Below are 27821 nucleotides of genomic sequence, written 5' to 3' on the forward strand. Positions count from 1 at the left end.
TAAGTTGAAAGGAAATGGTTAGCAATTGGAAAAGACAATAAGACATTATAAAAACATTTCTTCAGAAATAATCCTAGTAGTTTGTGTGAATGTTGTGTTAAAAGAAAGTTAGAAGGCTCGAGAGATGACCCAGCAGTTAACAGTACTTGCTGCTGTGGTAGAAGCCCAGGGTTCACTTCCTAGCACCCAAATGTCTTTAACTTCGGCTGCAGAGGCTCTAATGTCCTTTTCTGAACCCCGTGGGAAACAGGTATCAACTTGGTGTACATACATTTGTGCAATCAAACACTTATGGATGATGACTTGGAAGTAAAAGCTAACACAAACCATTTTCTCCTCTAAGGTGCTTTCGGTTATAGATTTTATGACCGTATCTATGACCAGCATGGTATGACAACCCCAAGAATGGAGTAGTGACATGTATACTTTGGCAGTAATGAACAGTTCTCTAACTGGATGTAACAGTCCCTCAAGAACAGGGAAATCATTCCTGGTATTAGAAAACTAGCTAACTACTCAGTGTTAATGATGTTATGGTTATTGGAGAGAAACTACAACCTCTCATTGACTAAACCAGCATAATCCTTAAGAACAAATCTATAGACATTAGTCCTTATGCCCATAGATAAGTGTAGAAATTTATCTTTGTAACAGATGAAGACCACAATCCATCAAAATATTATGGAGCCCAGTCCCAATGGAGCATCTGCAAAGCACATCCTTATCTGAGGCTAGGGATCACTGCAGAAGGGAAGGCAGAAAGATTATCAGAGCATCAGGGAATTTGTTGTGAGATGGCGACTCCTAGTCATGTCAGGAACTATACCCATAAAGTCTCCCCAACATGACTGCCTAAGCAAGAACTGAACAAAGACAACAATAAACATAGGTGTGAATGGGACCAAGCCCAGGAGGCCTCAATCCTACAGAAGGAACAATAGGCAATAAAGGAATGCTGACTGACAGTGGGAGAGGAAGTCTTCCAGGGAAGAGGACAGCAAGTGTTTGTACAGGCCCAAACAGGAGGCCTGCCTGAAAACATGCATACAAGTAACATTATACAAACTGAACAGGGGATATTTAGAAATATGTATGTGTGTGTATATTTATATATACACATATATACATACACACACACATATATATATACAAGCAATATATATTAGTGGAAAAAAGAAGTCATGAATTTGATAGAGAATGGGTAGAAGTATATGAGAGGGCACAAAAGAAGAAAAGGGAAGAAAGAAATGTTCAAATTGTATTACAATCTCAACCGCTTCCAAAAAAAAAAAAACCCTAATTGGATGAGTGTTAGCTAGGGTAGAGTATTTCTAATAAAAGGACTATGTAAAGATTCCTAAGACAGAAGAGACATTGTAAGACAAACAAACAAACAAACAAACAAACAAACAAACAAACAAACAAACCTAGAACCAAAAGAACTGAACTCTCAGTAAAAGTGAAAAGCGTTCCAAGTGGGCAGAGGACAGCAAAAGCCTCCTGATGGTCTCATTTGAGAAAATTGGACAGAGAACTGAAGAATTCTCAACGTTGCACTCAGTAGCGGCCAGTGAGCACACTAGAGAAGGAGGTGTTTCTGCTTCCCATAGAATTGAGGCAAAATATGTATTAGATAATGAATTAGATAGTGAACAAATAGCACCAAGATTCCATATTAACAAGGTATAAAGAAAAAGATGTATTTAAATATGGAGAGTTTAAGATCAAAAATAAATTCGTAGGCTTTATTTGACCCACTTTAAAATGTCCTGGGGCTGAAATGAAGCCTCAGTGTATTAAGCACTTGGTATACACATGTGAGGATTGCCGTTTACATCCCCAGGTCCCATGCAAAGGTACAGCTACCTGGAGGAAGAAACGGGACCCTGATACAAACTGGCTAGTTAGATTAGTTGGAACCAGTAAGCTCTCAGTTCATTGATAGATCCTGTCTCAGCAAGTAAAAAGTAGAGAAGGATCAAGAAAGACACTCAACATCAACTTTGGACCTGCACTTGCACATGCACACAGATGCACCCACATAAATGTGAACACTCACACATGTTGCATGCATTCTAATTGGCATTAATAAGAAAAACCCAGAGTCAGATATTGGAGTAAATGCTGAGAGATCAGAGAAGTAAAGGAGTCAGCCACTAGAGAGACTTATTACCTCTACCGAATTCTCAGACAGAAGGGGACAAGATCCTGTCTCCAGGAATACTCAACTGAATGGGCTGAGTTCCTGTCTCATCCGGCCTTATATTTCTCTCTGCCCAGTCTTATCTCTTCCTGTCTCTACCTCTTAGTGCTGGGATTAAAGATGCCTGCCACCACTGCCTGAGCTCTATGGCTAACTAGTGGCTTGCTCCTCACTACGATCTCCAGACAAGCTTTGTTAGAGCACAAACAAAATACCACTACACACACACACACACACACACACACACACACACACACACACACACACACACACGTACATATTAACATATAAAGAAGTACTAATTATTTTAAGAAAAGTAATTTAACAAATGTATGTAACTGTATGTTTCTATTTACCTATATACTTGTCTCTTTACCTACACATCTAATAATCTATAAAGATATACAATATTATAAAGATTGAAGTGATCACTCATAAACAAAGCTGAATTTAACAGGCTGGAGGTATGTTGAGGTTAGCAGAAAAATCTCTTTTGGGGACTGTTATCAGATCCACCTACCCTCAGTGAACTATGATTACAACTGAAATATCACTTTTATTCATGTATACCTTTCTCACGTTCCCTTAAGAATTAGCTCATCTCAGTCATACCCTATCATTTTTGTGAGCAAAGCAGTTAGCCAATTTTATGTTACACAATGAAAAACAATGTATGAGTATTCCTGTGTAAGCAATATAATTTGATTTTTATGCTTACTGAACATTAAAAAGAACATCCTCTTTACATTTTAAAATTGCCATCTTGATATAGACCACTTATAAGTAAACTGGACACCTGTCCTCACCAATTTTAATCTGCATATAAAGATTTCTAATGGAATACAGACTGTAATTTTTAGTTTAAAAATCTTTTCTCCAGAAAACAGCATGATTTATTTAAAAGTACTCTTTTCTATATTTGTCAAGAAGAATAATTTTTAAAAATGAAAAAGCAAACTGAGGGCAGAGACAGAGTCAGAAAATTTATCCCCCAAATTCACAGCTCCATATTTGACTAAAAATAATTTATTTGGTACAGTCTAATTCGTAACTTATTAAGATAATAAGATGATATGTACAGCTAGGTCACTCGAAATAAGCTAAGTGACACATAACAGCCATAAGAAAAATACAAAATGATTATTCTAATATATATATTCTTTAAATAGGCTATAAAATTTAAATTGTTATTCAAGTTGTTTCCTTATAAGTGATGTTATAATTCCACCAAATTATATATCTAGAGATACCAATTATGAACCTTTTTTTTTTAAAGTGGCATTCTAGAACAGTACTATCAGAACCCACATTGTCTAGTGAAAACCAAGCCATTAAATATAGGCCACACAATTGCGCTAGGTATCAGGCAGAGAATTTGAACAGAGAATTTGAATAGAAAACGTGTAAATCACGCTACTGTGATATGCTTCACAGGTTGTGCCACTGCCTTCCTTGTCTTTCTGCATGACTAACGGACCTGTAAAGAAAGCGAACATGCAGCTGCAGCACATGCTTTTGCTCCAGAAGAGATCATTTCAAATCTTAACCGACAAATAATGCCTAATAAATAAACATGCAAATGCTAACAAATAATGCGAGGATAACTGATTTAAAAAATTACCACTCCACCCTGAGTGAACTAAGTTAGACTATGGTTACAACTGAAATATCACTTTTATTCATGTAAACTTCCTGGCAGATTTCCTTAAGAAGCATCTTACAATTAGTCATTCCCAAACAAAGCAGCTAGCTATTTTTATGTTATACAAATAAAAAAAAGTAAGAGTATTCCTGTTTAAGCAACATAATTTGAATTTCATTCTTATTCAACATTAAAAAGAAGATCATCTTTACATTTTAAAATTGTCATATGGATATATTTCACTGAAAATTAATTTTTACTGAAAACTTGGAGATTTCTGTTTTAGTAGGCGATAAAAGCAACAGATGACAACATAGATCTTTATGCATATTTTATTACTGTTCCAATTTTTGAATAAAGATTTTAGATTTCTAGAAAAATAAAACCATGCAGCAGAAATAGCAAAACAATATTTTATTTTATTTTATCTTATTTTCTGAGACACGGTTTCACTGTGTAGCCCTGCCTATGATGGGACTCAGAGGACCAGGTTGGCCCTGGACTCAGGGAGACCCACCTGCCTCTGGGTCCTGAGTTATGGGATTAAAGGCATGAACTGCCATAGCCCAGCTTCCAAACACACTCTTAGTTACAAAACATTCCTTTTTTAAATTCACTAGTAATAGTTTTGAATATTTGAGCATTTTCATGCGCCAGACATTGTGCTCGACAAATTATCATATTTATTTTTAGCCACTTAGCATAATTATTCTCATTTAACTTCCATTTCTCATTTCTCTTGAAGAGATCATATGGTTGAAATTATAGCAAGTTTGGCACCAAAATTTTGTACTCTAAAAATGAAGCAAAGGTCGTGTGTGAAAAGCATCTATCTGTGGGCTATGAGCACAGTTGTCTTTAAGAACAAGTAGACAAAGAGCAAAGCTCTTGTTGCCTGAGGTGATGAGGCCATCATGCTGAAAAGACAGGCACATCTGTAACCACCAAGGTATTAGGAAACTTGGAGTACAGAATTCTTTTCCAGACAAGGAATCAGCCTGCCCGCTATTTAATAATAAAGGCTACCTTTCTAAATGCACAGAATAATGCTATTTTCTTAAGAGAACAGAATACTGTAAATCTTCTTGAAAATTCAAATTCATTCTTATAAAAATTAGGTTTTTGGAGGGCTATTAAATGTACTGAAGGTACTATGATTGCAATGCCCTCTGTTAGCAAACATTATTTGCCATTATTTTAATAGGACTCAAAGAACCATGCTTTTTGTTTCTCAAAACATTTCTAGTGGTTTTCCTATTTTCTGGTAATTAGTTGGCTATTGTAACATGAATACTATTGCCTAGTAAGTTCCTCAAATCATTAAAAAAATAACAGTAATAGAAAGCAAACAACAAAATCTTAGACAAGTGATAAAAAACTGCTTTTTCATCCTTTCTATATTCCCCTTTGTCAATAAATATTGGGTGGCTAGTTACAGGTGGCAGGCACAGAGAGGCAGTGATTAGGATCAGACTGGATATTAACAACTAGAAAAAGTGGCTAAGAAGGACTAAAGAGATGGTTCACTGGTACAGATGCCAGCTGCTCATGATGGCCTGAATAAAGTTAGAATAGAAACAACTCCTGCAAGTTGCCCTCTATCCTGAATAAAACAAATGGAAAAACATTACAAAATGAAATAGGTTGGGCAGTGGTGACATATACCTTTAATTCCAGCAGAGAAAGTGGATCTTTGTAAGTTCAAGACCAGCCTGGTCTACAAGAACTTGTTTCAGGCCAGCTAGGCCTGTTATACAGAGGAACCCTGTCTCAAGCGCCCGTCTCCAAATAAAAAGTTCTGTCATAATTAACATATTAGTAACACATAAATTCCCCATTATAGTATGTGACAGCTACCAGATAGAATAACTTTACAATCTACCCAAAGTATTACCCTTATTGCTAGATCTCTTCCCAGATGACAACACAAAGGACAAGACACACAAGGTGGACTGTGGGTAAAGGAGTTCTAATAGAAATATGAAAGCGATAAAAGGCTGCCCAATTACTCGTTCATTAAACAGTTTTGGATAGCGATTGGTGTAAAGCTCTCTGGTACATGTTTGCCTAACATGTGTGAGACCTAAAAATGTGGTACAGGTATACCTAGCATGTATGAAGCCTTGATTCAAGTACGATACCACATAAACATCAATCAATCAGCCAATCTATATTTACAGAACATTCATTACCTGTCACAGGATATCTAAATATAGAAACATAAAGATGATTAAGAGGTATTTCCTGTCTTGAAAACAAAATCTCTAGACTATTGTTTGTAAAGGCAGTAAGATGAATATGTCAGACTAATATGTCCTTTATTAAATTCTGTTTTAGATTATGGAAAAGTGGTGCATGCCTTTAATCCCAGCATTCGGGAGGCAGAGACAGGCAGATCTCTGTAGGTTCAAGGCCAGCTTGGTCTACAAGAGTTAGTTCCAGGAAGGCTCCAAAGCTACAGTGAAACCCTGTTTTGAAAAAAAAAAAAACCAAAAAAGTAAAAGAAAGAAAAAGGAAAGTGAACGTTGTAATCAGCCTTTCATATAACTTGATCCATGTTTCTTCATAAAATCTGCCATAAAATAAGGCTTCTTTAATAATTTCCATAGTGAGTGCTTTATTATTTTATGTATGGATGTTTCATCTGAACATAGCCTGTGCCCATGGAGGCCAAAAGAAGGCATCAAATACCCCAGGACCTGAGTTAGAGTCCCGAGGTGGGAGCTGAGAATGGCATCCATGTCCTCTAGATAAGGAACTTATCTGCTGAGCCAATTCTCTAGCTCTTATATTGTGTTTGAACACAAGGAACTCATTCATCGATTATCAAGAAGATACATTACTAGATAAATATAGTTTTGAGATAAATGATGCTAACATTTATTAAATATTGCAAATATTATGGTTAAGCAAACATTGTAAAATATATTAAATATCAGTTGCACTCTCTTACCTTACCAACTGGATCTTTAACCATGACTGCGTAAATTCCAACTACTCTTTCTACCAGAGCTGAGCATCATATAAACCCTATCAACTGACAGTTTTGTACATATGATTTTTTTACTGATACCTCAAACTTGGCACCACTGATTTCTTCTACAGAAGTCCTTTTAAAGGCTTCTGGGGTGTAGTTACTTGTCTGAGCTGCAAGCAGGTTTTTAAGGTAAAAGGCAGAAAGGATAAAAAAGTCTGTTTGTGTAACATTCTTTATACTTTATAAAACCATCTTAGACAATATTTTCAAATTTGGTGTGAAGTTTCTACTGCTTACACCTATTAATATATTTACAAAATGTCCTTGGAATCAACAAATTAATGATAACTTTGCATGGTGTAAGTGACTTTCTCCATCCCTTACTAGATCATTCTATTTTTTTACATGTCCAGAGATCCAACTAAGTTCATGGAATAACTTTAAGGCCTAAAAATGTCAGCAAAATGCATGCTATACCATGAATTACTTAAATTTGGAAATGGTTCATAATCATCTTAACAATGAAAGAAACTTTCCATTAAAAAATTTGGATGTGTCAATTAAGAAGGTATTTAAAATTTCAGAAAACTGTTAAATTATGTGTAAATATTCTATATAAATTAAACAAAAATTAAAAAAATATTTAAAAGTTTGCTATTATATAATTAGTTTTCTATGTTTTCATAGTTCTTTATTCAATGTAATATATTTCTATTACCTGATATCAGAATATTGTATACCCACAGTAAAAGTAAGAAGATGAAGACTTAGTAAGTTGTTTTTATGTGTACATGTGTATAGCTTTTGGTTGCATGTATGTCCATGCATAGCAGGGCTGCCTGATGCCTGGCCAGAAAAGGGTGTGAGATCTCCTAGGACTGGAGCTAGGGCAGGTTCTGAGTCAGCATGTATAAGGTGGGAATGAAACAAAGGTTCTCTGGGTTTATATGCAAAAGAGGTAACACGCAGGGCAGACTGTAGAGTCATATTCTCTGGTGGATGTCATATACTATAAAAAATGCCTTTGGTGCTACTGAGAATTATATATTAATCACGATAGAAGTTAATATTTTAGAAACTTTTATTAATAAAATTTTAGTATATTTTCATTACTATAACAATTTAAGGCTTAATATCAATAAAATGTCTCTCGTTTCAAATACTCAATAACACTTTCATTCTACTGGGTCACAATCTTCTTTGTACAATATATCAACTGCACTTTTATTCAGTATGTACTGTTATGCCAAGACTACAGTCTGAATTATTATTTTGGTTAAGAAATTCTTTAAGTATTCCTTATCCATTTGTGCCACTATTCTGGACTGTTACAAGAAATTTGCTTTTAATTCTCTTGGAGTTATATTAAGAGTTTTAAAAATGGGACTAAATGTATTAAAGCTTTTTTAAAGATTCATTTTAAGTGTGTGTGTGTGTGGTGTGTGTGTGTATGCATGTGTGTGCATGAATGCACTGGGTGTGTGCATACTATATGCATGCAGTCCCAATGCAGGTAAGAAACAGGTATCAGGGTCCCTAAACATGGAGCTCCAGGTGGTTGTGACTGGCCATGTGCATGCTGAAACTGCACCTGGGTACTCTGCAAAAGCAGCCAGTGTTCTTAAGTGCTGAGACACATCTTCAACCTCAATTAAAATATTTTTAAAAAATAAAAATAACAATGTCAAAAGTAATTTGAAATTGCTATCCTAAAGTAAATGCATGTAAAGGTTCAACTTATAGGTATCAAAACTTGGTTCAGATTTTACAGTTCCACTAACAGGAATAATCAAACAGATGTGGGATTTCTTTTCTTTCTTAAAAGAGTCTCATTTATCCCAGATAATTTTCTTAACGAAATGAACTGTGGTAATGTGCGAAGTAAAGATATGTGTAAACATTCCATACACATGAAATACATTAATTTTAACTAAATCCTACCCCAGGACAAAAGCAGGAGTGAAGCTTTAGATATTTACTAATAGTGCAATACATTCATATACCTGTGTGTCTTTTGTACAGACTTGGTTAAAAAATTTATACACTTCATTTTTATGTTTGATGGCATTTTAATTTATTGAATGGAAATATAGTATGAAGGAAAACAGGTCCCTAATGCAAGGAAAATGGGAGTTAGTTTTCCCTCTCCTCTAATTAACATGGTTTTACATCAGGATTGGCCACTGGACTTCACCATAACAGAACACAGTACTTCAAAATTTCAGTTTTCTAAGGACCAATAATATACTTATGTATTTCTGTATATACTACATGTATGTAATACAGTATACATATACATTCTAAATAAGCATACTTACTAGAGTGTTAAATTAATTTGATACTAAGAATTAAGTTGAGGTTAAAAATTTACTTTTAGTCTACAAAGAATTCAGTATTATATTAACAAAATAAATTAGTTTTTCTCCTCTCCTGCTTCTTCATTAACTGCATGCTGACATGTTTTTTTAAAGTATCTGTAATACAAGTGGCTAATGTTCTTCATATAGTCACCTGAGGTAAGAGCTAGTCAACTGCTGTTTATATAAAGGGCTTCAAAAGAGATGGCACTAATGTCATTGCTCATATTATTACCATAGTCCCGGTGAAAGCATAAAAGACTGCTTTGCTTTTTCATTCTGGAGTGTGAGGAATGTGGGGGAAGCAACTGAGAGAATGTACTCAGTATGTGTAGTGGGAGCTAACATCAAGACTATGGTTTTCCTACAAAGGTAATAGTTAGCCAACTATTAACTACAATTCTATTTTCTTCTAAAAGTTTCATTTGCAAATTTACCTACTTCTTGACCGACAATTATTAATGATTTATCTAGGCTGGCTAATAAATCTCTTCATGTATCTTGACATCAGTTACTCATTCCGTTAAAAATACATTTCAAAAATAAAGCACAGGTATATATGTCCAATAAATTACTTCTTTCCTTTTAAGGTAGCCACATAGATTTTTTTCTCTTTATTTTTTTTTTTTTGTGTCACACAGATCTTTAAATGTTTATTTTACTTTCCTTTTTAATATAGCAAACAACTTTAATAGCTCACGTTTAAATATTTGGAAAAAATTATACACATAATTAAGTCTTAATTATTCAACGGTAGCTATATAATCCTAGTTTTAAGGAGGCCTCTAGTATAAGAGAAAGAATAACAGAGAATATCTGCAGAATAATGTGCTATGAATCAGCAGAAGCAAAGCGTGTGCGTGTGTGTGTCTGTGCAAGCGTACCTCTGTGTGGCTTGTCAGCCTATGCTACAGGCATCTTTGAGGTTGAAGATAATCTTTTTTGATGTTATAAAATTTTATCTTTGAAGTTAGAAACAGAAAGTTAAAAAATTAGGACATTAGGATACTTTTGTCAAAAACAGAAAGTAAAACAATTAGGAGATTAGGATATTTCCAGAAAAACAGTTATTATAGGAATTATTACACATTTTCATTTAGGAAACATGACTGAAGTTATACTATGGAGAATCAATCAAAAGAATCATAAAAAAAACCCAACATAACAAACCCAAACTTAACAAGTATAAAACTGTTAACTCATAAACTAGGATTATAATAGTTAAAAAATTTCACCTCTTAAAAAATAAAAACCCAAGATTGCAATGAATTTACAAAAACATTGCATACCTAAATTAACTTAGCTACACAAACACTTGCCATTTCCTAAAATCTACATATCGCAATAATTTTTTTAAATTTTTAAACTCTTATTTTTATTTTACGTGTAGAAGTGTTTGTCTGCAGGTATGTCTGTGTACCATGATGCCATTTGCAACAACAGAATATAGCCTTAACCACTGAGATATCTCTCCAGCACTCAGTGGACTTCTAAATACTTAGAAGAGCCATTGTGAAGTGATGGAGTTAAAATAAAATAAAAGGGAAGACTCACAGAGTAATGTGCAACAAAGGCAAGAACGTAATTACACTTTCATTGAGTGTGTCCAAAATGCTACCAGAATCAAATATAATCTGTATTCAAGAGATTAAAATGTGGAAAAGTATGTCTCAGAATTGATATAATACATTTTATCTCTAACTGTTTATAGTTTTAAAATGTTTTAAAGTTTGTTTTAAATAGTATACATGTATATTTCTGATTCAATTTTATGCAAGGTTTTAGGCTTAAATATAATTTATATTAGTACATATATTTAGACATATGTATATCTAATTCATCATATTTACTTAAATCAATTCTCATTGTTTCGGAATTATCCCGAGATCCTTGTATATACCCCAAACCGGAGTAGTCCAATTTTCTTATAATATTTGCATATAACCTATGTACAACCTCTATACACTTTCAGTCAGCTCTAGAGGTTAATGGTATCTAGTACAATGTATAACATCTATAGTAGTTGTCATACTACACTGATTAGTAAATAATGGTGGCTGGGGTCGGTGGGGCTGGGCCATGTCCAGAGCACACTTTTTCCCCTTAACTGTTTCGATTCGGTGATTGACTGGATTCACTGATACAGAATACTGACTGCAGTATAATTTCCCTTTACAAATCTCTCTCTCCTCTCTCTCTCTCTCTCTCTCTCTCTCTCTCTCTCTCTCTCTCTCTCTGTGTGTGTGTGTGTGTGTATCTTTCATTCATTTTTCTTCCATTAAATGCAACATACTTTCCAATTATAAGCAACCAACCCTTTCAAAAATATTAAATGAGAAAATTTTTATGTCTTATAATAGACAGAATATAATAATGATGATTCCATATGAAAGAAAAATAATTTGGAAAATGGAAAAGAAATTTCACATGAACATTTTAGTGAAGAAATTAGTGGGAATATGGCATTTTGGTTATATTATATTTTATTTTTTTGAGACAGGTTTCTCTGTTTAGGCATAGCTGCCCTGGAACCTACTGTGTAGACTACTCTGGCATCAGATTCAGCGATCCTCCTGCCTCTGAATCCCGAGTGATGGCATTAAAGACATGAGCCACCACCACAATCTGGCTATCTTTTAAATATAAATGTTTTGTGGCACAAATCTATTCATCTGAGTAATAAGATCTTTAAACAAATGCTAGATGTTTTAAAACTACACTCACTGGGTAGTAACAGATCATTGGGCTCATGTGATCCATCTCTTGTCAGAGTTCCTGCTTACTGAGGTTCTATCAGATCACTGCCATCAGATCCTCTCTCACCACCAGCATTGTGTGTATGTGTGTGTGCATATTCCACTTCTTAGCTCACAGAAGTCTTCATGTGTATATATGCCTCCCTTTAAAACTTTGTCTATTTTGTCAAAAAATCTATTAAACATGTTTCTTGGTTTATTTTCTTATATATAATTAGTAGGGGCCCACTTCAGCTTATCTGATGAACAGTTCTAAATGGGTATCACATACTCAATGCAGAATAAGTTTATACAAAATAAACTCCAATTATTCATCCTACAAATTACCTTGATGTTTGTTGTATATTTTTGGCTAACAAAGAACTATAATAGCAATAGACAGGTAAGAATCATTTCTGATCTTGCAATTTTTTTTAATTTTTTTTAATATTTATTTATTTATTTATGCATGCAATATTCTTTCTGTGTGTATGCCTGAAGGCCAGACGAGGGCACCATTACAGATGGTTGTGAGCCACCATGTGGTTGCTGGGAATTGAACTCAGGACCTTTGGAAGAGCAGGCAATGCTCTTAACCGCTGAGCCATCTCTCCAGCCCCCTGATCTTGCAATTTTAAGTTAGTAGCCAGGCCTTAAACAATGCTGAATACACATTTGTATTGCTTTTAATTTGTACCCTTTAAAAAAATTTTATGACAGTCCTCTGTCTCACTCGGATTATAATATCTTTCTGAGTTCTTCAACTTGCCAACATTAAAACTTTAAAAAAGCATTTTACAACAAAGGTCAAATTCCTCAGTTTTTAATACCTTTATAAGCATTTCACTGCGGCATATTTTGTACCTACAAATGTGATAAATTGCTAGGACAGAGGTGAAAGATAGAAAAAAAGAGTCCTTGGCAGGACGAAAAACCTGAGTATTTTTGGCTCTCAATTTAGCTATCTTTGGTCATTTTTGATCGTGCACAATTAAAGGGTTTCTCATACTTTATGTCATGTATATCGTAATAAAGTGACAGTGAAAAGCAAAATAAAATTATCATCTTCAAAATAATGCAAACTGCTCAGAATGAACTTTTTGTTTCACTAAATAGCTTAAAAAGACTATTTTCACACTTACCCTCAAACATAATTATGGTCCATTTATCTAATGTTTTTAGTTCAAGATAACATGCTTTTTGTTTTGTTTATGTTTGATTGTTTTTTATTGAGTTCTGTCTTTTAAGACAAGGATTTTTCTGTGTAGCCCTGGGTGCCTTGGAACTCACTCTGTAGATCAAGCTGGCCTCGAACTCAGAGATCTGCCTGCCTCTGCCTCATGAAGATTAAAGTTATGTGCCAACACAGCCTAGCTTAGCATACTTTTCTAACCCGAGAAAAAAAATAAGCAGGCCTATTAGAAGAACTGCTGGTTTCATTAAGCAAACATAAAAAATAAAAATATTATGCATGTAATTTTTAAGAAAATGAATTAGTTTATGTTCTAAGTAGCTAGATAGCCTTCAAATCAAAAATTCACATTTTTGGGGAGGATATTCATTATTAATGTAATATATATCTCTTATCTTCCTAAAGCAAAGAATGATTTTAATTTTCCTTAATAATTAGTTTATTTATGGATATTAACTATCATTTGTGTTTCTCATTTTATATTGCGATTTCTTGCCAAAATATGTTTATAAATATCACATATAATTTTATAAATATCCTTATCACATATAATTTTTGCATTGGATAGTTAGAAAAATATATTGAAAGTCAAAATTAGTACTTGAAGAGAGGGATAAGGAGAAGTGACATAACAAAGCTTGAAGGTAAGTGCTCTCTGTGTTCTGCACTGTTACACTATTTTATCTCTGGATTAGGAGCTGTATTCAAGTATCTGCTTGTGCAATTTTTTTACCTATTAAAATAAGGCAAGTTAAGTCTAAACTTTTTAACCAATATGACAGTAAGTCACGTGCAATGTTGTCCCATAACATAAGAAAATCTGACATGCTAACATTGAAGCTCTTCTAGTTGCTTCCAAAAATTCCATTATAAACCTTCTCACCACTTTGTCTAAAATAACAAGAACTAAAGCATTAATATCAATCTTCATTACCTCAATTTATAATCAAAGCTATTCTCAAGGATGCAAAGAGACTGGTTCACACTGATAAAGTGGCTGATAAAAAAGTAGCCTTATGAGTTTTGGGATATTTTTAATTAGTCTGGTTCCTTCAAGCAAATATATTGCTTTGCTTATTCAGTCTGGTTCTCTAAGTAAAAAGCTTGAGCAACTGTCAGAACGTCATCTGTGAATGCAGTTGTGCGAGGAAACTCCAAGAGAACAGGACAAGAGTGACTGTGACTGTACTTTGCTACCATGACTCCTCTTAACCTTCAGAGTATAAACTGTGTGATGCTCCGAATAAAGGCGGCAGTGCATGAGGCTTTAGTCTGCCTCATTTTTAGGCCCCAATCTCCCATGTTCATGCTGCCAACTAGAGCTTTAACAGGTGAGTTTGGAGAAAAGCCAGGAGAGGTGTTTGCCAAAAGTTGTAAAGCTTAGAAAATAAAATATCTTTTAAGAGAAAATATTTCTTAAAAATTGAATTTATTTATAAAAAAGGCAAAATATAATCAAAGAAAAATAACTTAATACTTATCCAAATTGCATTTTTATTCTTCATTTAAAAATTATGCTAAAATGTTCTTTATTTAGAAAACTATAACGTCCACCAACTTTTCTAAAAATATTTTCCTAAAATGATTCTTTGTTATAGTGATATATTATTTGTGTTTTAATAAATATAGCTTGCCCGAATATCAGAATGCAAAGCAGCCATACTGGTCAGCCATATAAGCAAGACAGTCTTGGAGGCTGGGCAGTGGTGGTGCACATCTTAATCCTAGCACTAGAGAGGAATATAAAACAGGAGGAGACAACTCACGCTCAATCTGAGGATTCATGGAGGCAGGAATTCCCATTTCAGTCTGAGGTAGAGGCAAAGCCAATAGCTAGCAGCTTTGCTTTTCTGATCTTCAGATTGAATCCCACTACACTTTGTGCCAAATGTATTCTACTTGCGGCAAAGCTTTAACATACTGTAAAATAATATAAGCACAAAGAATGATGACATGAACCTCTTTGCAATTCATGGTTTTTAGTACTTATTAAAATTAGTTTTAAATGTTCTTTTTAAACTTTTTTAAATTTCTTTTTTAAAAAATTACAGTTTTCAATGTTTGTTCTCATTATGTATTTTGTCATTGAGTTGTAACTATTATTTAAACCTGTTTCTCATCATATTCTACTCTGGCTTGCCAGTCTCTTTTGCTGAATTTGAAAAAGAAAAAGGTTTCAATCTGGGTTCAAAAATCTTAGCAGGCCCAAGTTCCATCACCCACCCTCAACCTCAGTGGTGTGTTGAATGTTTGAAGATCGGAACATACTATGCTCTATTACCCCAGATTGCTTTGACACATAGAAAGCAGCCCTTATTCTCACTATTATATGGTTTCTTTGGGAGTTTGTAATCTTTCTGGAGTAGCAGATAAAAATGAAACTGAAACTAAACTTTCATGTCTACAGTATATTTGAGTCTCCACCAGAATTTTTGATTTTTTTTTTTTTAGTAGACAAAAACTGTGCTGACCAGTTCTGAGAAATTTTACCCTAAAAGCAACATACAGCTTTTTCATCTTCTATATTATTAAGATGAAGTTTAAACTACTTTTAAAACCTTAATTCAAGTGTAGCCCATAGTTTGTTATTTACCTAACCAAAATTTTAAAATGTATTAATTTAAATAAAAAGTGAAAAAAGAAACTGTGTCAAGAGGTTGGAAATATGGCTCACTGGTTAAAAGTATTCGGTGCTCTTGCAAAGGACACGAGTGTGGATTTCAGCATCCACAACAGTGGCTCACAACACCCCCTAATTCCAGAACCAGGGTGAAGGCGTAAGTCACAAACAATGCCACACCAACTTGGGATTATGATTAATAGGGTGATATTTATTTAAAGGGGAAAAAACTTACAGATCACTGTCAGCCCTCTGCGTAACCAGGAAGGAAGTCAAGTCACCGGCGGAGCAGGAAGTGAAGAGAGCGAGGAGAGGGAAGTGGCCGCTTTTTTAAAGGGAGAGAGACCACACCCCAAGGGGCTGGTATCTCAGCGGCGATAGGCTGGAGGAGTGGGAGGACCTCCCGTAACACCTCCCCCTTCTGTTTAAATAAGAGAGTTCTAAACCTACTATGAAATTATATACAATAAGTACAAATATCCTATTCTAACTAGCTTAGGTCTTGTATAATAAATAACTTGGCCAAGTCATGAGAGAAAAGTAACTACATCTATATAGTCTTCAACCCCATCGAAGATCTGAGAAGGGAAATAATGTTACCTGGTTAATTAGGAAGTTCAGTAAAACAACTTCCAAAACATGCAACAAATCACAGAGACAACTAGCTACCTAGGCAATCACCCAAAGTCACATTAGCAGTGTTGAAGCAACCAACTTTGGCTAAGGCCTAACATAACTGACACACCATTTTCAAAGGCAAGCAACTTTTCAAAACTATCTTACCCTGTCTTGGCAGGATAAGACAGCCCTGTTTTATCCATTGATGCACGCTCTGTATCTTTGTCAGTGGTTGAGGTATGGGCATTTCTTTGCCCCAAGGCCAGTTCTGCCAAAAGGAAAGGCTCCAGGTGGAGTGTCTTTGGTGCTCAACATTCTCTCGGGAATAGAGTGGTGTTGCCAGGAGCAATTGTGTCTCACTACCACAAAACTCTGAGTTAGATTAAAGGCCATTTTCTACAGCTCTTTGAAGAAGTTGAAGACTATCTATCTATACTGAGTATAATCTCTATATATCTAAAGAACCTGATTAGTCTAATTATAAATGACAAACTTAGATGACTATTAGTCTATATAATTCTCAATATCTATCTAACTTAAAGATTAAGACAATAAACAACTGTGAAACAAATGAGGACAATGACCTCCAAATATAAACAATGTACAAATATACATTGCAGTAGGTAAATATATATCAATACACAAACATTATATAAGTATCTTAATCAGAGGTAGAAATGTACACAGCAATATGGTAAATATATACAATATATGTCAATACATAAAAATGTTTTAAACAGAGGTAGAAACATGAATGCATACAATAGTCAATACAATTTAACTTTGTATCAATATACAAGAATCTATATCAATATATTTGTCTAACAACAGTAACTCACAATTACAAATCTATTATCCCATCATCCCTCTTTTTTTTTTTTTTTTTTTTTTTTTTTTTTTTTTTCAAAATGATCCCTGAGCTTATAAAATTCCTCCCCCAACCCTCAATCGTATACTAATTATAATCAACCCCTAAATGATGTCCCTAAACCCAAGGGCAAACTTTACTGGGAGAGGGGACGTCGTCCTCTAGAATTACTTCCAGCTGTCATGGGGGCGACGTTCTTTCTGGGGGATCCTGTGAAAGTAAAATGATGGTTAAATTTCAAGATCAATGTCTTTTAAAATTGCCAATAGTCTCTGAGTATTTTGTGCAGGTCTGGCCAAAATGTTGTATAAGATGTGCACCATTTCAGCTAACCAAGTTGGAACTGTCTTGTGCAGCTGGTATCCAAAGCAGGTCTTGTTGTAGCGCTATCAGTATCATGACGTCATATCAACCAGGTGGAGTTGTTGTTATGGGGCCCCATCTTCTTCCTGGAAACTTCAAATGTCACTTCAGGAAAAACTCATTGTTCATTATGAAAAACTTAAGCATTAATCATATAGACATATATATATATATATATATATATATATTCAATGAAAGACATGATAGATATATTCAATGAAAAGTATGATAGATATGAAGAAAAGCAAAGATGTTTTCTAAACTCATATTTCTTTCTGTCCCACATCATGGCTCTTGACATGAGACAGAAACTCCAGAAACTCTGGGTTTTTCTCTTACTAACAGGCTTGGAATTGGAGAGGGACTGAGCCAGAGTCCAACTTCAAAACCAGCTTTATAAATTTAGAAATATGGTTTAATATTACTTACACAACCCATTCAGTTTTCTTGATATTTCCTATCGGGCAGGTACTTTTCCATCTGTCAGTATCCAAACATCCAGGGTCCCTTGAATTTTTCAAAGATGAGTGTTTTCCTGTGGAGATAAGAACAGAACCCTGCCCCCATTCTATATGTTTTTCTTACCATCTGTATGAATATCATCATTGTAGATAAGTTGTCATTTCTCCTTTCCAAGAGGTTTTTCCTCTTCAAATCGAAACTTTATTAATTTTGATGGTATCCACAATTTTTCTTCTCCTGTGGAAACAAGAGCAAAACCCCTTCCCCAACGTAGCACATCTCCTGGCTTCCATTGAGAGGTCAGCACATCTTTGAAATAAATCGGTTGATTTAGTTCAGCAGACTTTTCCATTATCCAATGTCTCTCTGCTGCTGTCGTTCCTTTCTCATTAGCGTTAAGAAAATTCAAGGTTAATAAAGCATTATGTAATCTATTTCTGGGGGTATTTTCGGTCCCTTTCTGTTTGTTCAGCATATCCTTTATAGTACGATTTGATCTTTCTATAACTGCCTGACCTGTAGGATTATTTGGTATACCTGTAATATGTTTTATATTATAATAATCAAAAAAGCGTTTCATTTTCTTAGATACATATGCTGGACCATTATCTGTCTTTATTTGCGCAGGTATACCCATGATGGCCATAACTTCCAATAAATGTGTGATTACTGAATCAGCCTTTTCTGAGCTCAGGGCAGTAGCCCATTGAAAACCTGAATACGTGTCTATGGTGTGGTGTACATATTTTAATTTACCAAATTCTATAAAGTGGAACACATCCATCTGCCAGATTTCATTTCTCTTAGTGCCCTTTGGGTTACTCCCTGCAGGCAACGGTGTTTGATTATAGAAAGAACAAGTAGGACATCTCTTTATAATGTCCTTAGCTTGTTGCCAAGTAATGGAAAATTCTTTCTTTAGGCCTTTACTATTGACATGATGCTTCTTATGAAATTCTGAGGCCTGCAACACACTTCCAATCAATAATTGATCAATCTCAGCGTTGCCTTGGGCTAGAGGACCAGGCAGACCTGTATGGGACCGGATGTGTGTTATGTACATCGGACAAAGCCTGTTCCTGATTATGTCTTGTACCTGGATAAACAATGAAGTCAACTCTGTGTCATCTGGTATAAATTCAGCGGTTTCAATATGCAAGATAACTCTTTCTGCATATTGTGAATCTGTAACTATATTAAGAGGTTCTTTAAAATCCCTTAGCACCATAAGAATGGCATATAATTCTGCCTTCTGGACAGAATTATAAGGGCTTTGTTCCACCTTACTCAATTCATCTGACTTGTAACCTGCTTTCCCTGATTTATTTGCATCAGTATAGAACGTACGGGCTCCAGTTATTGGAGCATCACGTACAATTCTAGGAAGAATCCAAGAAGTTCTTTTTATGAGGTTAAGTCTACCACTTTTGGGATAGTTGCTATTAATTTCTCCCAAAAAATTAGCACAAGCTCTTTGCCACGGTTCATTGTCTTCCCATAACTTTTTTATTTCTTCAGTAGTAAAAGGCACTATAATTTCTGCTGGGTCTATACCTGCTAGTTGACGAAGTCTCAGCTTACCTTTTATAATTAATTCAGAGACTTTTTCCACATAAGTTTTTAATTTTTTACTTGGTTTATTAGGTATAAATATCCACTCTAAAATAATATCTTCCCTCTGCATTAGAATCCCTGTAGGAGAAATTCTGGAAGGCAATATGACTAGGATGCAGCTAAGATTTGGGTTCACCCTATCCACATGTGCCTCCTGTAATTTTTCCTCAATCATTGTCAGTTCCTTTTCTGCTTCAGCTGTCAGTTCTCTTGGACTATTCAAATCTTTATCACCATCTAAGGTTTTGTTTAAATGAACTATTAGATCAGGTGTTATCCCAACAGCTGGTCGTAGACTGGAAATGTCTCCTAACAATCTTTGGAAGTCATTAAGAGTCTTTAACCGGTCTCTCCTAATTTGTGCCTTTTGCGTTTTAATTTTCTCTAACCCTATTCTGTAACCTAGGTAATTAATAGAATTTCCTCTTTGAATCTTTTCAGGGGCAATTTGTAATCCCCACCTAGGCAAGACTTTCTTTACTTCTTCAAACATCCTTTCTAAAGTATCTTTATTTGGATCAGATAACAAGATGTCATCCATGTAATGATAAATAATGGACTTGGGGAATTGTTTACGAATTATTTCCAATGGCTTACTTACAAAATATTGGCACAGTGTAGGACTATTGAGCATACCCTGTGGGAGGACAGTCCATTGATATCTCCTATTGGGCTGAGAATTATTATAAGTAGGCACTGTGAAGGCAAATTTTTCTCTATCCTTTTCTTGTAACGGTATAGTGAAAAAACAATCTTTCAAATCAATAACTATAAGAGGCCATCCTTTTGGTAACAGAGAAGGCAAAGGAATTCCAGATTGTAGTGAGCCCATAGGTTGAATTACTTTGTTGACAGCTCTTAGATCTGTCACCATTCTCCATTTACCAGATTTCTTTTTTACAACAAACACAGGAGAATTCCAAGGGCTGGTTGATTCTTCAATGTGGTGAGCATCTAGTTGCTCCTGCACCAGCTGTTCCAATGCCTGTAGTTTATCTTCAGCTAGAGGCCACTGTTTGATCCATATTGGCTTCTCAGTTAGCCATTTTAAAGGTAGGGCTGTTGGTACCTCTAAAGGTTTGGTATTTGCTGTATGTTCTTGTACAGCCTGAATGGCTAGTGACCTTTTTCCATAATACCTCATCATATACTTCCCAGAATTATGAGTTCCTGGAACTACAGGAATGTTAATCTGGGTATTCCATTGCTGTAGCAGGTCACGGCCCCATAAATTTATGGCAATATTGGCTATATATGGCCTTAGTCTTCCTATTTGCCCTTCGGGCCCTATGCATTCAACCCATCTTGTGCTTTGTTTTACACGAGATAGGGTTCCAATTCCCAGGAACTGAACATCTACCTCTTGAAGAGGCCAATTCGGATGCCAAGATTCTGGGGTAATGATACTTACATCCGCACCTGTGTCTAATAAGCCTTCAATAAAAGTGCCATTTATACAGACTCTTAGCTTTGGTCTTTGATCATTAATAGAAGTCTGCCAAAATATACGTTTACTCTGTCCAACTGGGTTTTTTGACTCATCCTCCACATGGATTTCATCATTTAGACCAGTATTACTTTTTACAGCAGAAATTGGAGCTTTTAATTTTCTTGGTGAGGCACGTTCTCCACTGTGACTGGGAATGACTGGGCCACTGTTGGCTTGGGGGCCTGCGAGAGGCCCCTCAAGGAGTTTCCCGACGGTATCGGGTTGCCTTGTTTGTCTGTTGTTGACCTGCATTCATTGGACCAATGTCGGCCTTTACCGCATCTCCTACATATACCTGAAGGCCTAGGTCTCCTATCTTTGTCATTCCCAGAGGAGATAATATTCCTAGAAATTCTGTGCCTGCAATCCCTTTTCAGATGTCCTAATTTACCACAATTAAAACACCTGGCAGTTTGATGTCTCCTCATTGCTGTGGAAATCGCTTCTCCTACCCAAGATTCATCGTTATAGCTAAACGTCTCAACATTCATCGTATGCTGAATCCATTCATCCATAGGTGCTGATCTAGACTTTAAAGGCCCAATTATCTTTTTGCATTCTATGTTTGCATTCTCAAAAGCTAGAGATTCAAGAAGTATTCGTCTAGCTTCTGGGTCTGTTACCCCTATGTCCAGAGCCTTAATTAATCTTTGCAAAAAGTCAATAAAGGGTTCTCTCTGTCCCTGCCTAATTCTGGTATATGATTCAACCCTTTTTGCTGGATCTTGTATCCTATTCCAAGCATTTAAAGCTGCTTGGTGACATAGACACAGTACTTCATCATCATAAAGAGCTTGGACCTGTGGATCAGCATATTCTCCTGCACCAAGAATTTGATCTTGGGAAACCTCAATACCTTTTGCTCTTCCTTGCTGTTCCATATGTTTGGATTCTTCTCTAAAATAAATTCCAAACATCAAGGAAGGTCCATTATCTAAAACTGCAGACACTAACTGATGGAAATCATGGGGGGTAGCTCTAGCATTAGAAGCCCAAGTCCTTATCATTTCCTTTACGTATGCAGAGTGCAAGCCAAAATTAACAATAGCTTGCTTAATTTCTTTTAGATCATTCATTGCTATTGGCGTCCATCTAGCTTCTCTGACTCCCTTTGAGCCTTTAGAAGTTGACGCTTTGTCAGAATTAAGTATAGGGTATGCTGCTAAAACCTTTGGTAAGCCAGTTCTAATAGCTGGTGTTGGCATTGTATCCTGTCCTTGTGCCTTATTACTCTGTTCACCAGCTCCAATCATTTCTTCAATCATTTCAAGTCTTCTTATTATTGTCTTTATTATTGTCTCTTTTGAATCCTGAATCTCCTGACCTGCATGAGTTTCTAGTAAAGATTGTATGGTTCTTAGGAGTGCCATGATCTTCCTAAATGATAGAATATTCAAAAGAATACTGAAACCTAGTAACCAGTAAATTAAGTTATCCCCATAGTCATATAAACCTTGCATGATATAACCCATTGTATTGGTAACCAGAACAGTAAAATTCGCGTTGGAAACGAGAACTGCCATATTACCTATTATCCAGCAGGTGGCGCTGTTGCCAAGTCTCGACGAAAACACGGTCCTGTTTCAGAGTCCGCCTAGTATTTGTTAAAAACTGGAAAATGTAAGTTGCTCAACAAAGTAAATGTAATTAAATCAATTCCAGAGATGGAACCAGAAACCTAGAATCCAGGGGTAGAGAAGAGCAATCTGGAAGCTACTTATGCCTCCACGTGACAGAGTCACCCTGAGGGGTTGCAGCTTTCAGCAACCGCGTGCTCTGGTTCGCGCCACTTAAGAGCTGTGCTTGCAAGGGAGATTTGAAAACGACTCAGAAAAGAGCAAATCACGCGGGCAGAGACTACGCGGGCCTGTGGAGTTTAAATCCACAGGCAGCAGCTGAGGAAGCAAGGGCTCCCGCCAAGCCGAACAAGCGCCCGCCAAGCCGAACTTGCGGCCGCCAAGCCGAACTTCTGGCCGCCAAGCCGAACTCGCGGCTGCGAGCCGGGAGAGGTTCTAAAACCAAACGTTGGGCGCCAAATGAAGGCGTAAGTCACAAACAATGCCACACCAACTTGGGATTATGATTAATAGGGTGATATTTATTTAAAGGGGAAAAAACTTACAGATCACTGTCAGCCCTCTGCGTAACCAGGAAGGAAGTCAAGTCACCGGCGGAGCAGGAAGTGAAGAGAGCGAGGAGAGGGAAGTGGCCGCTTTTTTAAAGGGAGAGAGACCACACCCCAAGGGGCTGGTATCTCAGCGGCGATAGGCTGGAGGAGTGGGAGGACCTCCCGTAACACCAGGGGACCTGATGTCCTCTTTCTAGCCTCTGAGAGCACCCGCACACATATGGTGAACAGACAGCCAAGTAGGCAAACACACACATAAAATAAAAAGAACCTTTAACAGTAACACCCCTTACCTGCACCCATTACCAATCACTCCCCATTACTCCATAACCCAACCTGCTCCCAATTATTCGACTACTTAAGCTATTGTGTTTGCGTAAATAATTGCCTAGGTAGTTATTTCATTAAGAATTACATAATATCAGCGCTTGGGAGATGGCTCAGCAGTTAGAAGCACTTGCTGCTGCTCTTCCAGAGGACCCAGGTTCAGTTTTCTGCACCCACATGGTAGCCCACAACCATCTGTAACTCCAGTTTCCCAGGATCCAGTGCTCTCTCTTGACCTTCATGTGCACTGTATACCTGCAGACAAAACACTCGTGTATATATGATTTTTTTTTTTAAATTGCACAATATGTGGTCTTTCAGGTTTGACTCCTCCCAGGCATCTTTTCTTGGCTGACCTGTGTTTTAATATGTGTCTTCACTTAATTACTTTCACAGACAATATTCCAAGTTTGCAAACATAACATTTGGCTCATCCATCAATTGAAGGAAATTTGAGTTTTTGCCACTAACATCATCATCATCATCATTATTGAGTAATGCTTCTATAAATGTTATGTAAAGGTTGTGTGTGTGCCTGTGTGTTTGTCTGTCTGTCTGTGTGAACAATTGTTCGGCTTTCTCATAGATAATTACTCAGGAGTAGAATTATTAAATAACATTATATTTAATGATTCAAGGAATTTTCAAAAGATGCTACATATCCAACAGCTCAAGATTCCAGTTGCTCTATGATTTCCTGAACAATTGTTAGTATCTTTTAATTATAAACAGCTTAGTGAATGTGAAATTATGTTACAGTTTTAATTGGCATTCCCCTAACAATGTTGAGCATCTCTTACTGTGCTGTGTCGCTTCAAAACTTCTTTAGAGGGCTGAAAAGATGGCTCAGCTGTTAGGACTGGAGTTTGTTTCCCAGCTCACAACCATGTACAATGCGAGATTCAGGGAATCCCGTACCCTGCCCTTCCTCTAGGCCCACTTGCATGTGTGTATACACATACAGAGACCCACACACACCTAAATTAACAAATACCTGCTTTGGAAAGGCAATTATTTATACCCTTTTCCAACTTCTCAGTTTGAATTGTTGTTATTACTCCTGTTAAAAAAATGGTATAGCCTGAATAAAAGTCCACATCAGGTATTTAATTCCTTATTTATGTGTTTTTGGGTTTCATTATGTTATCATGATGTAAAATTAGAGCATTTAGTATTAGCTGGATAATTACTACTTTAAAATGTTAAATGATATGCTATCAATAATATGTAACTGCTAGTAAACAAATATTTGAACAACTGATAAAAATACATGTAAAAACCAGCTGAGCAGACCAGGGAAACAGATGCCAAGATGCCATCCTAAAACAACCAGTAACATTCAGGACACTGTGCGTCCACTGGAGCCCAGTAACACTATCACAGCAGGCCCTGAATATTCCAACAAAACTGAAGCACAAGAAAAAGACCCTAAAACAGCCTGTATGAAGATGATAAATGTCCTTAAGAAGGAAATAAATAAATTCCTTAAAGAAAACCAGGGAAACATTTTAAAAAGTGAGGAAATGAATAAATTCCTTTAAAAAATATAGGAAGATACAAAAAATAGTGCCAGGAAATGAATAAAAGTGTTCAAGACCTGAAATGGAAACAGAAATAACAAAGAAAACTCAAATTGAGGGAACTCTGGAAATGAAAAATTCAAGAATTCAAACCAACTATAGAGGCAAGCATTGCCAACAGAATACAAGAGATGGAAGAAAGAGTCTCGGGTGTTGAAGATATGATAAAAAAAAAATGAAGGATACATCAGTTAAAGTAAATGTTAAATCTAAAAATCTCCTGACACGAAACAGCCAGGAAATCTGGACAGTATGAAACGACCAAACATGAAAAGAGAAATGGAAGGCAAACTTGTTGAGGGTCTTGATCTGCTCATGCTCCTCAGTCCTCACCTGCTGGATGGTGGGGTTGAACTGCAGGTTAGAGGGGTGAGGAGGCTCTGGTTGATGGTGACCTCTTGGATGCCTCCTGCAGGGGGCACATGGGAAACAGCATCCCACAGCCACCACCAAAGCCAGCTCCATCACTAAACAGCCTAAGCAGGAGTAGGCTCTGGAGTGAATACCAAAGACAGTGGTGAAGGGAAGATGCTCTACGCTTTGCTCAAATACTGCCATTGTCACTGGGTGACTCTATCCTGGCTTTGTCCCCTCTTTGGTTACACTATCAGCTGGCAATCAGGGTCTGAGTTTCTCTTCCAGAGGTTGCCCCATAAGGATGTCTGAGTCCACTGCGCTGAGATGAGCTCAGGCCTCACATCACAAAGGACTGAACTGAGGCAGAAGTCTCTACATGGCAGTTTGAAGCCATCCTAGCCACACTAAATGAGACAACACACCAGTGTGCCACCGCTAGGCTGCCTGTGCCCTGTCTGAGAGCCCTGCCTTCCTTAGAGGGATGATGTTGGGAGCTCCGCGCTGGATTGTAAGTGCCAGGGCCACGGACTACATTGAATGGGTTTAGGCAGACAGCCTGAGACAGAGGTCACAGTAGTGACAAGATCAGAGAAGAATTAAACTCTTAATTTCTCACACTCGGTGCCTTTGGGTGTGGATCCTGGAGCAACAGAACAAGGTCCTGGAAACCAAGTGGACCCTGCTGCAGAAGCAGGGCACCAAGACTATGAGGCAGAAACTGGAGCCGTTGTCTGAGCAGTACATCAGCAATCTTATGAGGCAGCTGGACAGCATCACTGGGGAGAGGGCTGGCCTGGACTGAGGAGAATGCAGGAGACAGCGGAGAGAGAACTACAATCAATAAGTGCACAGGCAGCAAAGAATGAATTTGTGACCCAGAAGAAGGATGTAGATGCTGCTTACACAAATAAGGTTGAACTGCAACCAAGACAGACAGTCTGACAGATGAGATCAACTTCCTGAAAGTTCTATATGATGCAGAACTGTCTCAGATGCAAACTCACACCTCAGACACATCTGTGGTCTTCACCATGGACAACTGCAGCCTGTACCTAGACAGTATCATTGCTGAGGTCAAGGCCCAAAATAAGGAAATTGTTCAGAGTGTCCGGGCTGAGGCTGAGTCTTGGTATCGACAAAATACGAGGAGCTGCAGGTCACAGCAGGAAGACACGGGGACAACCTCCACAACAACAAGCAACAGATCACTGAGATCAACAGCATGATCGAGAGGCTGAGATCTGAGATCGACCACATCAAGAGCAGTGCGCCAACATGTAGGCTGCCATTGCTGAAGCTGATCAGCAGCAGGACATGGCCCTCAAGGATGCCAGGGACAAGCTGAAAGGGCTGGAGGATGCTCTGGAGAAGGCCAAACAGGACATGGCCAGGTTGCTGAAGGAGTCCCAGGAGCTAATGAATGTCAAGCTGGACCCTGGTGTAGAAATCGCCACCTACAGGAAGCTGCTGGAAGGAGAGGAGTGCAGGCTGAGTGGTAAGGGCGTTGGACCAGTCAATGTCTCTGTGGTGCAGTCCACCATGTCTAGCGGCTATAGCAGTGCTGGCGGTGCCAGCAGCAGCTTGGGCCTGGGAAGAGACAGCAGCTACTCCTACAGCAGTAGCCATAGCTTTGGAGGTGGCAGAGTCATCAGGGGCGCCTCAACTCCTCTGGTGGCAGGTCTTCCACTATCACTAACAACACCACCTCCTCCAGATGGAAGAGCTACCAGCATTGAAGTCACGGCCACCAGACCTTGTCCCTGGATCCCCAGATTCTCTGGCTGTAGAGCCCTGTGCTCAGGTGCTGTCCTTGCTGGCTTCCTACCTCTGCTCTCTGGTTAGGGCTGAGGAGCTGAGTCCTTGTTGCTCCTCTCTGCCCCCTACCCACTGGGTCCCCACTCCTCCTCCTCTGATTGTCATCTTCTGATCTCACATCATGTACACATGGTGTTGCAAGTTGTAGTTAGGCTGCTATGTTCCTGGCTCCCGGGCTCTGTCTCTGAGGCTGCCTGAGAAAGTGGCTCTCTGTCCCTTTCATCCTGGAAACCATTGTTGGGTCCTACTCAAATAAACAGGTAAATGGTTGCTTCCCTTTAGTTTCCAGTGGCCTGAGAAAACCCCAACTTCAATGTTGTGAGCCTCCCTGGCAATAGCTGCGATAGCACCAGCCAACAGTCCTGTGATATATGGAGTCTCTGCTCATGTAATGTTTCTCTGTTCTTTGCTTTCTTGTAATAAAGCAGGTTTATAACATAAAAAAAAAAAGAATAGGAATAAAGTTTGAGGCCA

The 27821-nt window shown here is 37.3% G+C and overlaps 1 protein-coding gene and 1 pseudogene across 13 annotated transcripts in view; one reads left to right on the top strand and one right to left on the bottom strand.

The window, feature by feature from the left end:
* Positions 1-27821, bottom strand: part of Mbd5 (methyl-CpG binding domain protein 5) — a 297548-nt gene that overhangs the window by 202450 nt on the left and 67277 nt on the right. The window contains exon 3 of one of the 13 annotated variants that reach the window (XM_075985271.1): positions 14873-15026. The exons of the other annotated variants lie outside the window; for them this stretch is intronic. The gene's annotated coding sequence lies outside the window, so the exon portion shown is untranslated. The remainder of the gene's footprint in view (positions 1-14872; positions 15027-27821) is intronic. 13 annotated transcript variants of the gene reach the window in all.
* LOC142856962 (keratin, type II cytoskeletal 6A pseudogene) lies at positions 125-27268 on the top strand (annotated as a pseudogene).

Source organism: Microtus pennsylvanicus, chromosome 9, assembly GCF_037038515.1.
Source record: "Microtus pennsylvanicus isolate mMicPen1 chromosome 9, mMicPen1.hap1, whole genome shotgun sequence".
Taxonomy (NCBI): Eukaryota; Metazoa; Chordata; class Mammalia; order Rodentia; family Cricetidae; genus Microtus; species Microtus pennsylvanicus.